The 16,453-nt window shown below is 36.1% G+C and overlaps 1 protein-coding gene across 12 annotated transcripts in view; it reads right to left on the bottom strand.

Annotated features, from left to right (window-relative positions):
* The window catches only part of MBD5 (methyl-CpG binding domain protein 5), a 491,908-nt gene that overhangs the window by 260,664 nt on the left and 214,791 nt on the right, over positions 1-16,453 (bottom strand). For all 12 annotated transcript variants that reach the window (XM_070799658.1, XM_070799684.1, XM_070799643.1 and 9 more), the window contains one exon: positions 11,775-11,922. The gene's annotated coding sequence lies outside the window, so the exon portion shown is untranslated. The remainder of the gene's footprint in view (positions 1-11,774; positions 11,923-16,453) is intronic.

Below are 16,453 nucleotides of genomic sequence, written 5' to 3' on the forward strand. Positions count from 1 at the left end.
TGTGTTTGTATGCATATCTGTGTCACATGTATGTACATACATGCACTTGTATATGAATAGATTTCTGAAATGACATTTTAAAAAGCTAACAGAAGTTATTTGTGGGAAGTAGAAACAGGATCGTTTCAAATTTTACTTTTTATTTCATACCTTTTCATGCTCTATATTTCTTATCTTAAAAATCATGAGTATATATTGCTTTTATAATTCAAAAACAAAACCTAATAGAAACACATTACTTCTGGAGAACCCCACCAGAAAAATGCTGAGTATCCAAACCAGTATATTCATTTCTGTGGACCCTCTTCTCATTCACTGACATTACATGTTGAATACTATTATGGTGTTTAAAACATTAAAAAATAGAGTGTCTTAGTAAAATGCAGTAAAACTAGACATATGGAAGCTTACTAAATAAACATAGCACCATTTTACTTATCAACATTTTTTTTAATCCTTGAACTGTTTTTGAAATATACAGCAGAAATTGATTACTGCATTTTCATTTTGGCTCTTTAAAGTCATAACTAGAGAGTTTTGTCTTTCTCCTCTTTCCTTCTGGGGCTCTGAAATCAATCAATTTCTGCCTTTCAAGGTCCATCACACTCAGTCTTCTCTCTTATGGATCCATTGTCTCTATCCTCAGCAGTTTTTCTTCCAGGAAACTGGTCTCTCTCCCTGCAATTTTAGCTATTAACAAGCAACAGTTGCATCAAAAGGAACTTGATCAGTTGCATGCTCAGTAAACAAGCATGCAGACAAGGGACAATGACAGTAATTAATGTAAGGATCTGAGTCTGACCCATTAATAGAGTAATTTGAGATTCAGCAAATTGCATATTGTAGGGAGTATAAGAAGTTTTTCCTCAAAGATCCTGGATCAGGATGACACTGTTTCTCCAATAAATTGGGCAACCTAGAAGATATGGACAAATTTCTAGAAAAATACAATCTGCCAAGACTAAAGCAAGAGGAACAGATAATTTGAACAGGTTGATCATTAGAAGTGAAATTGAATTTTTAATTAAAAAAAATTCCCAGCAAACGAAAGTCTAGGACTGGACAGCTTAAAAGGGAATTCTAATAAGCATATAAAAAGTTAATAATTATCCTTCTCAAACTATTCCAAAAGACTGAAGAAGATGGAATACTCCCAAATTCATTCTATGAGACCCTCATTACCCTGATAACCGAAACCAGATAAAGAACTAATGTAGATATAAAGATCTTCAACAAAACGTTAGCAAACTGAATCCAGTGATATAAAAAAGGATCATGCAGCATGATCAAGTTAGATTATTTCAGGGACACATGGATGGTTCAGTAATCACAAATCAGTCAATGTGACACATCACATTAACAAAAGAAGGTTAAAAATCTCATGATCATCTCAACAGACACAGAAAAAGCATTTGACAAAATTCAACATCCACTCATGATTAAAAACTCATATCAAAGTGGGTACAGAAGGATCATATCTCAAAGTAATAAAGACCATCTATGACATAGGCACAGCTAAAATCATACTCAATGATGAAAACCTGAAAGCCTTTCCTCCAAATTTAGGAATAAGGCAAGGATGCCCACTCCCAAGACAAGGATGCCCACTTTTACCACTTTAACAGTGTTGCAAGTCCTAGCCACAGCAAGCAGACAAGGAAAAAAAAAAAAAGGCATCCAAATTGGAAGAGAAGAAATAAAACCATTACTATTTGAAGATGACATGATACTATCTATATATAGAAAACCCTCAAGTCTCCACTAAAAAAATATTAGAATAAATAAATTCAGCAAAGTTGAAGGGTACACAATATACGGAAATTTGCTTTCTATACACTAATAATGAACCATCAGAAAGAGGAAACTAAAAAACATTCCTGTTTAAAACTGCATCAAAACGACACCTAGGAATAAACTTGACCAAGAAACTGAAAGACCTATAGACTGAAAACCATAATGCACTGATGAAGGAAACTGAATAAGATATAAAGAAATGGAAAGATATCCTGTACTCTTGGATGGGAAGAATATCATTAAAGTAGCCATAACTACCCAAAGCAATCTACAGATTTAATGAAATCCCTATCAAAATAGCCAAAATATTTTTCATAGAACTAGATCAAATCATCCTAAAACTCAAATGGAACTATAAAAAACTCCAAATTGCCAAAACAATCTTCAGAAAGGAGAACAAAGCTGGAGTTATCATCTTTACAGGCTTCAGTTCAGTTCAGTTCAGTCGCTCAGTCGTGTCCAACTCTTTGCAACCCCATGAATCGCAGCACGCAGGCCTCCCTGTCCATCACCAACTCCTGGAGTTCACTCAGACTCATGTCCATCGAGTTGGTGATGCCATCCAGCCATCTCATCCTCTGTCATCCCCTTTTCCTCCTGCCTCCAATCCCTCCCAGCATCAGAGGCTTTTCCAATGAGTCAACTCTTCACATGAGATGGCCAAAGTATTGGAGTTTCAGCTTTAGCATCATTCCTTCCAAAGAATACCCAGGGCTGATCTCCTTTAGAATGGACTGGTTGGATCTCAGACTATACTTAATCTACAATAATCAAAACAGCATGATACTGACAAAACACAGACATAAATCAATGGAACCGAATTAAAACCCCAGAAATAAACCCACAAACCTGCAGTGAATTAATCTATGACAAAAGAGGCAAGAATATACAATGGAGAAAAAGACTCTCTTCAATAAGTGGTGGTGGGAAAACTGGAGAGCTACACGCAAAAGAATGAGATTAGCATGAGATTCTTCACACCATATACAAAAAGAAAATTAAGTGAATTAAAGACGTAAATGTAAGACCTAAAACCATAAAACTCCTAGAAGAACACAGGCAGGATACTCTGACATAAATTGTAGCAATATTTCTCTTGGATCTGTCTCCTAAGGCAAAAGAAATAAAAGCAAAAATAAACAAATGGGACCTTATTAAATTTAAAAGCTTTTGCAGTGCGAAGGAAACTACATACAAAATGAAAAGACAATCTACAGAATGGGAGAAAATACTTGCCAAAGATATGACTGACAAGGGAGCTAATATCCAAAATAGATAAACAGCTCATAAAACGCAGTATCAAAAATGTCACCTAATCAAAATCTGGGATAAAGATTGGAACATACATTTGTGTAAGAAAGATATTCACATGATTAACAGGTGTGTGAAAAGATGCATAATATGGCCAATTATTAGAGAAATACAAATCCAAACAAAGAGATATCACCTCACAACTGTCAGAACGGCTGTCATCAAAAAGTCTACAATTAGTAAATGTTGACAAGGATGTGGAGTAAAGGAATCCCTTGTACACTTTTGGTAGAAATAGGCATTGCTGCAGCCACTATGGAAAACAGTATGTAGGTTCCTTAAAAAACTAAAAATAGAACTACCATATAATCCAGCAAGTCCACTCTAGGGTATATATCTGGAAAAAAAATCCCACAAATTCGAAAATATACAGGCACCTCAATGTTCAAAGCAGATGTATTTAAAATAGCCAAATATGGAAGCAATCCAAATGTCCATCAACAGACAAGTTAATACGATGAGGTCATCTATACAATGGAATATGTCAGCCATAAGAAAGAATAAAATTCTGCCATTTGCAGCAACATGGATGGATCTAGAGAATAGTATACTTCATAAAATATATCAGACAGAGAAAGACAAATACTATATGAAATCATATGTATAAGCTAAAAGGTAAAACAAATAAATGTATATAGCAAAACAGAAACAGACTCACAGATACAGAAAATAAACGAGTGATTTCCAGTAGGGAGAGGGAAGGTAGGGGGAAAGAATAGGGGTAGGGGATTAAGACAGAGAAACTATTGTGTACAAAATATTTAGATAAGGAATAAGGATATAGTATTTAGCACAGGGAATTACAGTCATTATCTTATAACAGCTTGTAATGGAGTATATATGTAAAAACACTGATTTACTATGCTATACATCTGAAACAAATATTGTAAATCAACTATATTTCAGTTCTTAAAAAAATGACACTTTTTATAATGATCATAATGTCTTTCTGAACATTTAATTACATGGAAATTCCTATTCCATACATTTCAGTTAGCTCCTAAATGGTAAAAGAACATGTATATAAATGAAATAGAATTATGTCATTTAATTGCCTGCACTATACTGTTCATGCATTTCATTTCAGTCGCTCAGTCGTGTCCGACTCTTTGCGATCCCATGAACTGCAGCATGCCAGGCCTCCCTGTCCATCACCAGTTCCTGGAGTTTACTCAAACTCATGTCCATCGAGTCAGTGATGCCATACAACCATCTCATCCTTTGTCGTCCCCTTCTTCTCCCGCCCTCAATCTTTCCAACCATCAAGGTCTTTTCCAATGAGTTAGCTCTTTGCATCAGGTGGCCAAAGTATTGGAGTTTCAGCTTCAACATCAGTCGTTCCAAAGAACACCCAGGACTGATCTCCTTTAGGATGGAATGGTTGGATCTCCTTGCAGTCCAAGGGACTCTCAAGAGTCTTCTCCAACACCACAGTTCAAAAGTATCAATTCTTCTGAGCTCAGCTTTCTTTATAGTCCAACTCTCACATCCATGCATGACTACTGGAAAAGCCATAGGTGGACCTTTGTTGACAAAGTAGTGATTATCAAATACAGTATATTCTATTTTTCCTCATATCCATAAATTTTATCTTCCAGTATAGTGTCTGGCACATAAAAGTGTCCAAAACATACAGAATAAGTAAGTGCAAAGAAAAGACTGCTATTTACAAATACAGTATATCAGAATTGGAAAGGATCATAGAGGTTCCCAATCCGTAAGAATTCCGTAAGTCTCACCTATCCTAGCCCTAATCACCACCATAACTATTACTGTCATAGTCCTCAGTTTAGTGCAGTTCAGTGACTCAGTCGTTTCCGACTCTTTGCGACCCCATGAATCGCAGCCACACCAGGCCTCCCTGTCCATCACCAACTCCCGGAGTTCACTCAAGCTCATGTCCGTCAAGTTGGTGATGACATCCAGCCATCTCATCCTCTGTCGTCCCCTTCTTCTCCTGCCCCCAATCCCTCCCAGCATCAGAGTTTTTCCAATGAGTCAACTATTTGCATGAGGTGGCCAAAGTATTGGAGTTTCAGCTTCAGCATCAGTCCTTCCAATGAACACCCAGGACTGATCTCCTTTAAGATGGACTGGTTGGATCTCCTTGCAGTCCACGGGATTCACAAGAGTCTTCTCCAACACCACAGTTCAAAAGCATCAATTCTTCAGCACTCAGCTTTCTTCACAGTCCAACTCTCACATCCATACATGACCACTGGAAAAACCAGTCTTGACTAGACGGACCTTTGTCAGCAAAGTAATGTCTCTGCTTGTTAATATGCTATCTAGGTTGGTCATCGGAGAAGGCAATGGCACCCTACTCCAGTACTCTTGCCTGGAAAATCCCATGGATGGAGGAGCCTGGTAGGCTGCAGTCCATGGGTTCGCTACAAGTCGGACACGACTGAGGGACTTCCCTTTCACTTTTCACTTTCATGCACTGGAGAAGGAAATGGCAACCCACTCCAGTGTTCTTGCCTGGAGAATCCCAGGGACAGGGGGGCCTGGTGGGCTGCCGTCTATGGGGTCACACAGAGTCGGACACGACTGAAGTGACTTAGCAGCAGCAGGTTGGTTATAACTTTCCTTCCAAGGAGTAAGCGTCTTTTAATTTCATGGCTGCAATCACCATCTGAAGTGATTTTGGAGCCCAAAAGAATAAAGTCAGCCGCTGTTTCCTCATCTATTTCTCATGAAGTGATGGGACCAGATGCCATGATCTTAGTTTTCTGAATGTTGAGCTTTAAGCCAACGTTTTCTCTCTCCTCTTTCACTGTCATCAAGAGGCTTTTTAGTTCCTCTTCACTTTCTGCCATAAGGGTGGTGTCATCTGCATATCTGAGGTTATTGATATTTCTCCCAGTAATCTTGATTCCAGCTTGTGCTTCTTCCAGCCCAGCGTTTCTCATGATGCTCTCTGCATATAAGTTAAATAAGCAGGGTGACAATATACATCCTTGACGTACTCCTTTTCCTATTTGGAACCAGACTGTTGTTCCATGTCCAGTTCTAACTGTTGCTTCCTGACCTAGCAAATGGTAATTCAGTTTTACAGGGAATACTCCATTGATGTTAAATCCTCCAATCTAAGAAATCAGTCCATTCCAGTTTCAGATGTATCCTTGGCCTCTGAATATCGACATTTGAGGGAAAAGTACAATTTCCTTACATTTTCACCAGATTTGTTTTTTGCCAGAGATAGAGGATATTTACTGTTACTGATCTTCTTCATACTATAAAGTCTTTACTGTTTTATTTGCCTTTTTAAAATTTCAAATCCCCTGTTTTTCAGTTCCAAGTTTTCCTAATTAGATCAGCACATCTCTAAGTAAATATTTTATTCCCGATTTTTGTGAGGTACATTCTCACCCAAAAGTCCACTATTTACTGAAGTATACTTGATTTACAATGTTTCAGGTGTACAGCAAAGTGATTCAATTATACACATACACGTATTCTTTTTCAGACTTCTTCCATTATAAGTTATTAGAAGGTATTAAATGTAGTCCCCTGTGCTATATGATAGGTCCTTATTTATCTATTTTCTATATAGTACTGTGTATATATTAAATCTAAATCCCTGATTTATCCCTTCCCTTCTTTCCCATTTGATAACCATAAGTTTGTTTCCTAAGTTTGTGAGTCTATTTCTATTTGTAAATAAATTCCTTTGTATAATTTTCTTAGATTTCACATACAGAGGATATAACATGATACTTGTCTTTCCCTGTCTGGAAAATCTTCTACTCTTGAATTTGATTCAGTGGACTAAATAATGCTCAAACTCATGCAACTAGTAATTGGCAGAATCAAGATTAACCAGTAGAGATAGGATCAAAACATCTGTGTTTTTAAAAAACTTTCCCAGGGTAAGTGTGAAGAACCACCACCTTACTAATTTGATCCATAGTTTGGAAAATCAGATCCCATTCCTGAAATACACAGTCAACTAGTCATTTAACCATGTATTTTGCTTTTTTTTCTCCACAAAGTTTCAACTTTTAGAAAATTAGATAAAAATGTAAGCCAAAGCCTTGAGTTCTTAAGGATTAAGTTCCGGGAAATACAGAACATATTTCATTTTTATGCACTGCAAACTCTCTTGTGCCTACCTATGTTTATCTTTTATACCAAATTCAAGGAAAATATTTAACATAAATGGTGTATAATTGAGTTCTTTTAGCTTATCTTGCAATAGCAATCCTTCTGGATGCTGTCTATAAGCAAGGGCATAATTATAACTTTCTTCATTTAATTCATAAACATTATTCAGTGCCGATTACATGCAAAGAGTAATTTGAGCCCGTTTTACCTGCAAGAAAAGTATGTTTTGGAAACTTTATGCAAGAATGGAAAAATACAAGGAGCCTACAATAGGATTTTATGTTTCACCTTCCTTCCTTTCAGAAGCTCAAAGAGAAGAAAACATATATAAAATCCTTTTATTGATGGGCTGAAATAAGAGTACACACCCTGAATAAGTTTTATTACATGTAAAATGTATGAAAATTGTCTAAATACATGGGCAATGAATACAGAAAAGACATGATAAAAATGTACTGATGATCTGTATACCACATGTTGTTGTTGTTCAGTTGCTAAAGCATGTTTGATTCTTTTGCAATGCTATGGATTGCAGGCCACCAGGTTCCCCTGACCATGGGATTTTCCAGGCAAGAATACTGGAGTAGGTTGCCATTTCCTCCTCCAGAGGATCTTCCCAACCCAGGGACTGAACCTCTCTCCTTCACTGGCAGGCAGATTCTTTACCACCGAACCACATGGGATGCCCAGAACATATATGTACATAAAAAGACAGTGCTATTGCTGAATTGTGTTCCCCGGAAAGATACATTCAAATCTTAAGACTCAACACCTATGAATGTGACCTTATTTTGGAAATTGTTAATCAAATTAAGATCAAGTCATGCTGAATCCAACATGAGTGTATCCTTACAATAAGAGAAGAGACAAAGACACACAAGGAGAAAACCATGTGATGAGGGAGGCAGAGATTGGAGTGATGAGTTTATAAACCAGTAAATGCCAAGGAACATCACCATCACAGAAGCTAAGAAAAAGGCATAGAGCAGATTCTCCCCAATGCCATCAAAACAGTATGCCCCTGTGGACAATTCAACTTCAGACTTCTAGTGTCAAGGATTGCGAGATAATACATTTTTGTTAATTTAAATCACCCAGTTTGTGATATCTCTTACAGAAATGTTAACAGAGAACCAAACTGCCTATTCACTTTTATCTTTCCAGTGAAATATCAAATCAGTTTCTCATATTAAATAAATACCTGATCAATGTATATATAAAAGATATTTAATACAAATGAGAAAATTCATCAAATCATTCTGCCTTGCACATGAGATATTTCTCCAAATAACAGTGGTTGATAAGAAGTCAAAATTTTAGGGCAGGCAGTGATTCCATGAATATCCAAGTAAACTTTCTTAAAAAATTTGGAATATACATAGTTTTCATGAGGCTAAAATGTTAACAACAATTTTTTAAAAAATATTTTTTAATGATTATTTTTGGATAAACTATATTTTACATGTTTAAAAATAAACTTTAAAATTGCTCATTGGGAAACATTGTGAATAAAATTTACTAGAAGTACAACAAACATGATGCAAAAGAAATTTGGCATGAGTATAATGGATAAATTCATTATTGCTTTTGCAAGAGTTCAGTTTACTACTATAAGGAAACCTGTTTACATTCATTTTGCAAAAAGTAGAAAAACTGCATCACCTACTTATTGAATTATACAAGTGTTAGGCAGCTAAGCTATTTACTTACATTATCAGTCCCATTTAACCCTTATAATTATTATTCTCAAATTTAAAGATGTACAAATTGAGGGACAAAGACAATCAATAATCTGCCCAAGTTAACACAGTTGGTGGGGGTGGCACAGTTGTGGTTTGTCAATCTGTCCTAGGAATTTGTGTTCTTGAATAGCAAGCTTGTAAGTCATACCCACTATGTTCTGACTGCCTTTCTAACTACTAAATTTTTTTATAAAACATAATTTGCAAATAAACCTTAAAATATGTGAAATGAGTCAGCCCTTTTGATTAGAATTATAAATATCTGTGGCTTATTAATGACACGGTCAAATATAGAATGCAATTCAAAGAGAAAAAAGAGCTGGTTTTTAATATAATGTGGAAGAAAGATAAATTACAGCTATAAGGCATTGATATGATGCTGTGATTAAAGAATAACTGAAGACCAAAATAAGATACGACATGTGGGTAAGTTAAAAAAGGAAATATCAGAGAAAGAAACTCAACAACAGGTTGCTTATATGGAAGCATTGTTTATGGGAACTATTTTCATTAATTGAGCAATGGGTCAATTTGAAATATTTTCTTAAATAGGTAAATTATATCTACCAAATTAAGAGAAGATTTACATCATGATTAAAATGTAATTCTGAGAAAAGAATTTTTAGAAACAGTCACTGAATAAAAGGGTAAAGAAATATCTCCCTAACTCCTGACAGCTGTTATATTATATTGGTTTACTGAAGGAAGCAATGAAATCTATTTCTTTGAAGATCCTTAAAAAGAGAAGGCATACATTATCAGCAGTTCAGAAAGGTTTAGGTGTCTCTCTGCCAGAAGGCAACCAGCGGATAATCACTTATGGTTCTATAAAGCCTAGTGACTGCATAATAATGCTATTCTTATAACTATGAGGAAAGGGCAACACAGCTGCTTTTTCTTTTCTTTGGTGATCAGGATTTGCTATCCAAAAAGTTGCAGAATAATTTGAATGTAATTAGATGAAATTTTCCCCAGCAGAAAAGCAAAAATTAATTTTGACTCTAGTTACTGAAAGAAAACTCAGAAGCTCCACACTGGGCTTTTTAAACATTTATGGTCTCCTTCCCTTAGAAAGCAGTCCTTTATGTTCAACTTAAAAAGCGAACTCATTTGCTGGATGACCTTAGGCCTATGAGTTGAATTAACGGTAAATTAAAAATTCTGAACATCTCTACAGTTTCTTTGTTTGTATAAAATGCTTGGAGAAATTCAATTTTACTGCATTCTACTCAAGTTTTTATGAGTTTACCTTTATTTCATTTCATATTATTTACATAATCCTTTATTTTTCATGGAAGTGGAGAAGACAGATTCCTTATATTTATTATTTTTTTCTTTATAATGCAGTCAATTTCTTTCCAAGCAAATCCCCTTTAGAGGGTAATGCAATTAATTTCAGTTTTGAAGAAGGAACTGTGGTCTACAATTCTTGGTCTGCTATTTTTGCAGGAGCAATAAGAGCTGTTGTGAAAGTAATGAAAGTTCAATGGGATTTTGGGATGGATGATTCTCACAAAATATAAAGCTGCTAGGGACGTAAAATCACTGCAGATGGTGACCGTAGCTATAAAATTAAAAGATGCTTATTCCTTGAAAGAAAAGCTATGATAAACCTAGCCAGTATTTTAAAAAGCAAAGACATTACTTCTCTAACAAAGGTCCGTATAGTCAAAGCTATGGTTTTTCCAGCAATCGTGTACGGATGTTAGAGTTGGATGGTCAAGAAGGCTGAATGCCAAAGAATTGATGCTTTTGAACCGTGGTGTTGGAGAGGACTCTTGAGAGTCCTTTGGACTGCAAGGAGATCAAATCAGTCCATCCTAAAGGAAATCAACTCTGAATATTCATTGGAAGGACTGATGCTGAAGCTGAAGCTCCAATACTTTGGTTACCTGATTTGAAGAGCCAACACATTAGAAAAGACCCTGATGCTTGGAAAGATTGAAGGCAGGAGGAGAAGGGGAAGACAGAGGACAAGATGGCTAGATGGCATCACAGACTCAATGGACATGAGTTTGAGCAAGCTCTGGGAGATGGTGAAGGAGAGGGAAGCCTTGTGTGCTACAGTCCACTGGGTCACAAAGAGTCAGACACGACTGAGTGACTGCACAACAACAGGGATGTAAAGGGATGACCTCCCAAGATTTTAGAGCACTTTAGAATAGTTGTTTAAAATAACCAGGAAATGCAAAAATTTCAAAAAAATTACATATGGTATAAAATGAAAGTGAAGTGTCTCAGTTGTGTCTGACTCTTTACGACCCCACGGACTGTAGCCTACCAGGCTTCTCAGTCCATGGGATTTTCCAGGCAAGAGTACTAGAGTGGGTTGCCATTTCCTTCTCCAAGGGATCTTCCCGACCTGGGTCGGGATCAAACCCGGGTCTCCCGCATTGCAAGCAGATGTTTTATCCTCTGAGCCACCAGGGAAGCTCTCTATATGGTATAGATACTTTTAAAATAAATAGAAAATAATTCTAACTTCATAAATAACTTTAGTATTTGTAGTTATATATGTGTCCAAGAGAGATGTAAAGAGCCCTGTTTTTAAACTTGGGTACTTAATTGCTATTATTTAATTGTTTTTGTATTTAGGGATATAATGAGTCCTATATACTATATAGTACTCCAGGTTAGGGTAAAAGCAGCTTACAATAATTTTATACATGAAATAGTGCTCAGGGGAAAAAACAGGAAGGGATAAATAGTTATGATAGAAAAAGTATTAAAAATATGTTTTATTTTTTCTAAAACATAATTATATTTGTTTTTATATACTTAATAATATAAAACTCATAGCACATATATTTCATTACTTGCCTCCAAAAAATTGTTGACATCCTCTGTGGCCATCTGTCAAGGTAGTCATTCCTTTGTGTTTGATAAAATTAGAGGAGGATTATACTTCTACGGACTGATGAAGGAAAATATTCCGTGTTCTTGTCTTCTGGTGTTTATTTCCCTGGTCCTGTTAAAAGGAAAATAAGCATAAATTTTAGACAGATATCCAGTTATTCTACATTTTTTTAGATTTATATTTAAGAACATTTTGTGATTCTTAATTAGGTCTCATTAAGAATCACAGAGTTTTAGTCTTACACACAGGACTTGCTAAATATATAACTCCAGGTAAGAAAGAGCTATATCAGATGACTCAATCCCCATATCTTTCAGGATAGGAAACTGAAATCCAGATAGGTTAAACAACTCAACCATTTTTACAATCAAATGGTGGCAGGGCCAACACAAGAAACCAATTCTTATCATTTCAAGTTTAGGGCTCTTTCCTCTAGTTGTTTCCCAGTAGGCAGAACAGAAAACTCTCTGGAAGAGGGAAGAAGATAGAAAATAGTATTATTATCATGACCAAGCTAAGTTTCTCAGCCCTAATAATGAGAGAAAAATCTAGAAAGAAAAAACATCATAGTTAAATAATATTTAGGTTATTAATTCAAGTACAGCATGTACTCAATGGATATCTATTTTAAAGTACAATCAAGATTATTTGGTTTAAAATGACCAGTTACCATTTAATTTCTCAATTTCATCTGGTTATGATCATTTATTTTTTCTCATCTTTGGTACTATAGCCATCTATTATCCACAGAGCAAAAGAGGGTCCTTTTTATTATCTACAGTGCAACATATCAATATTTTTAAAAAGAAAATTGGACTTTAGACACTCTTAGTCAAAATCCTTCAAAGATACCCTAGAGCATCCATGATAAAATCCAAAGGATTACATTGCCTTAAATGATTGGGCACCCTCTGATACCTATCCTAACATACTTCTCCTTGCCGGGCATCCAAATCCTAGTTTATAAATATGCTAATGGCACCCCACTCCAGTACTCTTGCCTGGAAAATCCCATGGACCAAGGAGCCTGGGGGGCTACAGTCCATGGGGTTGCTAAGAGTCGGACATGACTGAGTGACTTCACTTTCACTTTTCACTTTCACGCATTGGAGAAGGCAATGGCAACCCACTCCAGTGTTCTTGCCTGGAGAATCCCAGGGATGGGGGAGCCTGGTGGACTGCCGTCTATGAGGTCGCACAGAGTCAGACATGACTGAAGCGACTTAGCAGCAGCAGCAAGCACACTTTCAGTTTAGGTCTTTGACCCTGGTCCTTCCTTAGACTGGAACACTTCTCCACACAGCCACATGCCTGTTCCCAATGTCTGAAATATTCTTTTCTCTGACAGCAACATCACACGTTTCAAGAATTTACTCAAACATCACCACCCAGAGAGGTTTTCTTTTATTACTAGCTAAACAACTTTTCCACCCTCCATCACTCACCCCTCTCCCTACTGATCCTCATTTTCTATACCATACATGCTTCAGTTCCAGGCAGAGTACTTTCTAGATATTATACAACCCAACATAATCCCTAAGGGACCAGTTAGGTCTTGTAATTAAGTATTGAGTTTTTATAGGTAATACGGTAAACGTACTATAATTATGCACTCTCTCTCCTGACTCTGCTGCTGCTGCTGCGTCGCTTTAGTCGTGTCCGACTCTGTGCGACCCCATAGACAGTAGCCCACCAGGCTCCCCCGTCCCTGGGATTCTCCAGGCAAGAACACTGGAGTGGGTTGCCATTTCCTTCTCCAATGCATGAAAGTGAGAAGTGAAAGTGAAGTCACTCAGTCTTGTCCGACTCTTAGCGACCCCATGGACTGCAGCCCACCAGGCTTCTCCATCCATGGGATTTTCCAGGCAAGAGTACTGGAGTGGGGTGCCATTGCCTTCTCCCTCCCGACTCTGAGCACCCTGAAATAAAATGTCAATATCTTTAAAAGCAAAACATATATTTTAAGTGATATTTATAAAAAGGCAACAAATAGTTCTTATTAGTTTTACTACTCAACAAGTTAATATTAGGTCAAGTTTTATCTTTATGAGTTGCAAAAACTTTGTTTCAGAGCTTTTGGATTTTAGAATCGCAGGTAAAGAATTGTGGAATATAATATATATTTATTTATTTATTGCCTGTCTCCTCTAAGTAATGTAAGCTTACAATACCAATTTTTTTTTCGTGCTGCATGCCCAGTGGCTAACAGATAAGTACTCAAAAATATTAGATGAAAGGGTAAGTAATCCTCTGTAAAGATTAGTTTTTATTCTTAATATTATAAATAAATCCTATTCTATAATAATAATATTCTTCTCAATTGAAGGAAAAGTTGAAAAAATTATTTTGAAAGAGTCTTAAAATGATTTCTTCTTGTATAGTTCATTGAAAGAAAAAAATATGATAACATTTAGATAAAACAACAGGAAACAACACCTGAGCTCAACAGAATTCCAGAAATCTAGGTGCTTCTTTGTGTTCCCATTTTCTATTTAACTACTTATCTATTTATCACTTAACCATTCATCTTCCATCTATCTACCTTTTTCTCTTTGATTTAGATATTTCACCATTCTTGACCCAACACATTATCTCTAAAATGAGAGGGCAGAACTCAATCTTTAGTAGTTCCACGATTTTACTAACAGTTAAATAACTGAGGCAGTAATCACTCTGACTATCCCAGAAGTTGACTGGCTCATCTCAAAGACATATAATCTTGTTTATCTAACCTACAATTAAAAAACAGAAACTAGTTTTTACTTAAATTTAAGCATGTATGTTTAACTCAAATGAAGTGACACACTTGTCAAATAACCACTTTATGTCACAGATACAGAATACTCAACTTTTGTGTAAGTTTCTGCTGAAGAGTATGCCTAATAATAACAAATATTTATTTAGCATTTACTGTGTGCCAGGTATTCTTCTAAGTTCTTACATTATATTATTAAACTTAAAACATCTGTACTAGCTAGATACCAATATCAACCCCCTGTGGTAGCCTGGATTACTCCTCCTTTTCCCTACCATGTGACCACAGGAGGTGCATATATACCTCTCTGCTCTTTGAGTTTGGAACTGGCCACATGCCTTGCTTTGACCAAATGGGGTAACAGCAGACAACACACAAGCAGAGCCTTGAAATATGTATGCTTTAGCAACTTGGTTTCTTCCTTGCTATCTTGCCTTAGTCTCTGAGGAAAAAATGTTTCAGGTAGCTACAGGTCCAAGGAAGATGAGACATGAGGCACAGACCCAGATGCATCTTCCACTTGAACCCACATCTGGTTGAGTCCAGTCTGGATCAGACCTACTCCTCTTACCCACAGATTTCTGAGCAAGAACTAAATGCTTATTGTGGCATGCCAGTGAGATTTTCGTGGTGGTTTGTAGTACAGCAAAAGCTCACTGATAAACTTCCTCTTTATAGACAGCAAAAATAAGGGTCAGAGATCAATTTGTCCAAACTTTCATAGCCAATAAAGTGGGAGAGCTAGATATGAAGCCATGCAAGTCTAGTTCAAAGGTCTATACTCTTAAGTCTCTATGCTATATTGCCACTGCATTAAATTCGCTGTATCATGAGATATTAAGCCATTAATTAATATGGCAGTGGGTGATTTGGCACATTAAAATTCATAATTGTAAATTTATCTAATTGTCAGTGGACAAAGATGTCCTGCAGCTTTCAGTATAATATTTCATTTTGAGACATTAATAGATATAAAATAAATGTACTTTCTGAAGTCAGATTAATAAGACTACACATCTCATGATGTAGCTTCTCAAATCACCCTGGCACTGAACAGTGGCTCTCAGTACTGATAGCTCTACTGCATGATTCTACTCTCTGACTTTGGCTGACCTTTTCAGGCATGCATCAGTGATCCAAGCTGAATTTCTATTTTAGTAGCCTGAAATTTGGATGTGTGAGTGGAAGCCCTCATCAAGTGCTCTACTCTAGGGAAAGATGAAATCCCCAGAGCTACCCTTGTTTCTTTTCTTCCTGCCTGTCAAATGCATGATACTTTAGTATCTTCCCAGGCAAATGCCCTTTTTAAGTAAGTTTGCCAAACTGTTTTTCTTGTTGCAACCAAAAGAAATTTAACCAAAATAAAGTTTATAAATCCATTGTTCTTTATCTTATAACTTAAAAGTGCAGAAGAAGGGCTTATTAAAAAGACCGAATAAAGCTTGCATTTTTTTTTATGCTGTTGAAGTAATTTCACAATCATAGTTATGGATTGTGTGCCTGCTGATACAAGTTAAATATTCTTCTATATTTTAAAAACTAGGGCTCATGGACCCTAAAGGATCTGTGGATAGATCTACATTTTATTAAAACTGCAAAAGTAGATTTCCTTTAGAAACCTACATATTTTCCGTATTTAAATACATTTTGTTTATAATGTATTTAATTAGCTTTCTACATTCCTTTTGATAATGAAAAGCAAATTAACATATGGGATTATTTTTGATTCACTCAAATTATTTATGAGACTCAAATCTATTCCAGATATTGTTTTAGATACTGAAGATACAACAGTGATGAAACAAAGTCTCTGCCCTCATAAAGGAGTAAGAAAGAATATGAGGGATATAATTTTAAAATTTCATAGCACTATTAGTAATGAATTTG

The sequence above is a fragment of the Bos indicus genome, chromosome 2 (genome assembly GCF_029378745.1).
Source record: "Bos indicus isolate NIAB-ARS_2022 breed Sahiwal x Tharparkar chromosome 2, NIAB-ARS_B.indTharparkar_mat_pri_1.0, whole genome shotgun sequence".
Classification (NCBI taxonomy): Eukaryota; Metazoa; Chordata; class Mammalia; order Artiodactyla; family Bovidae; genus Bos; species Bos indicus.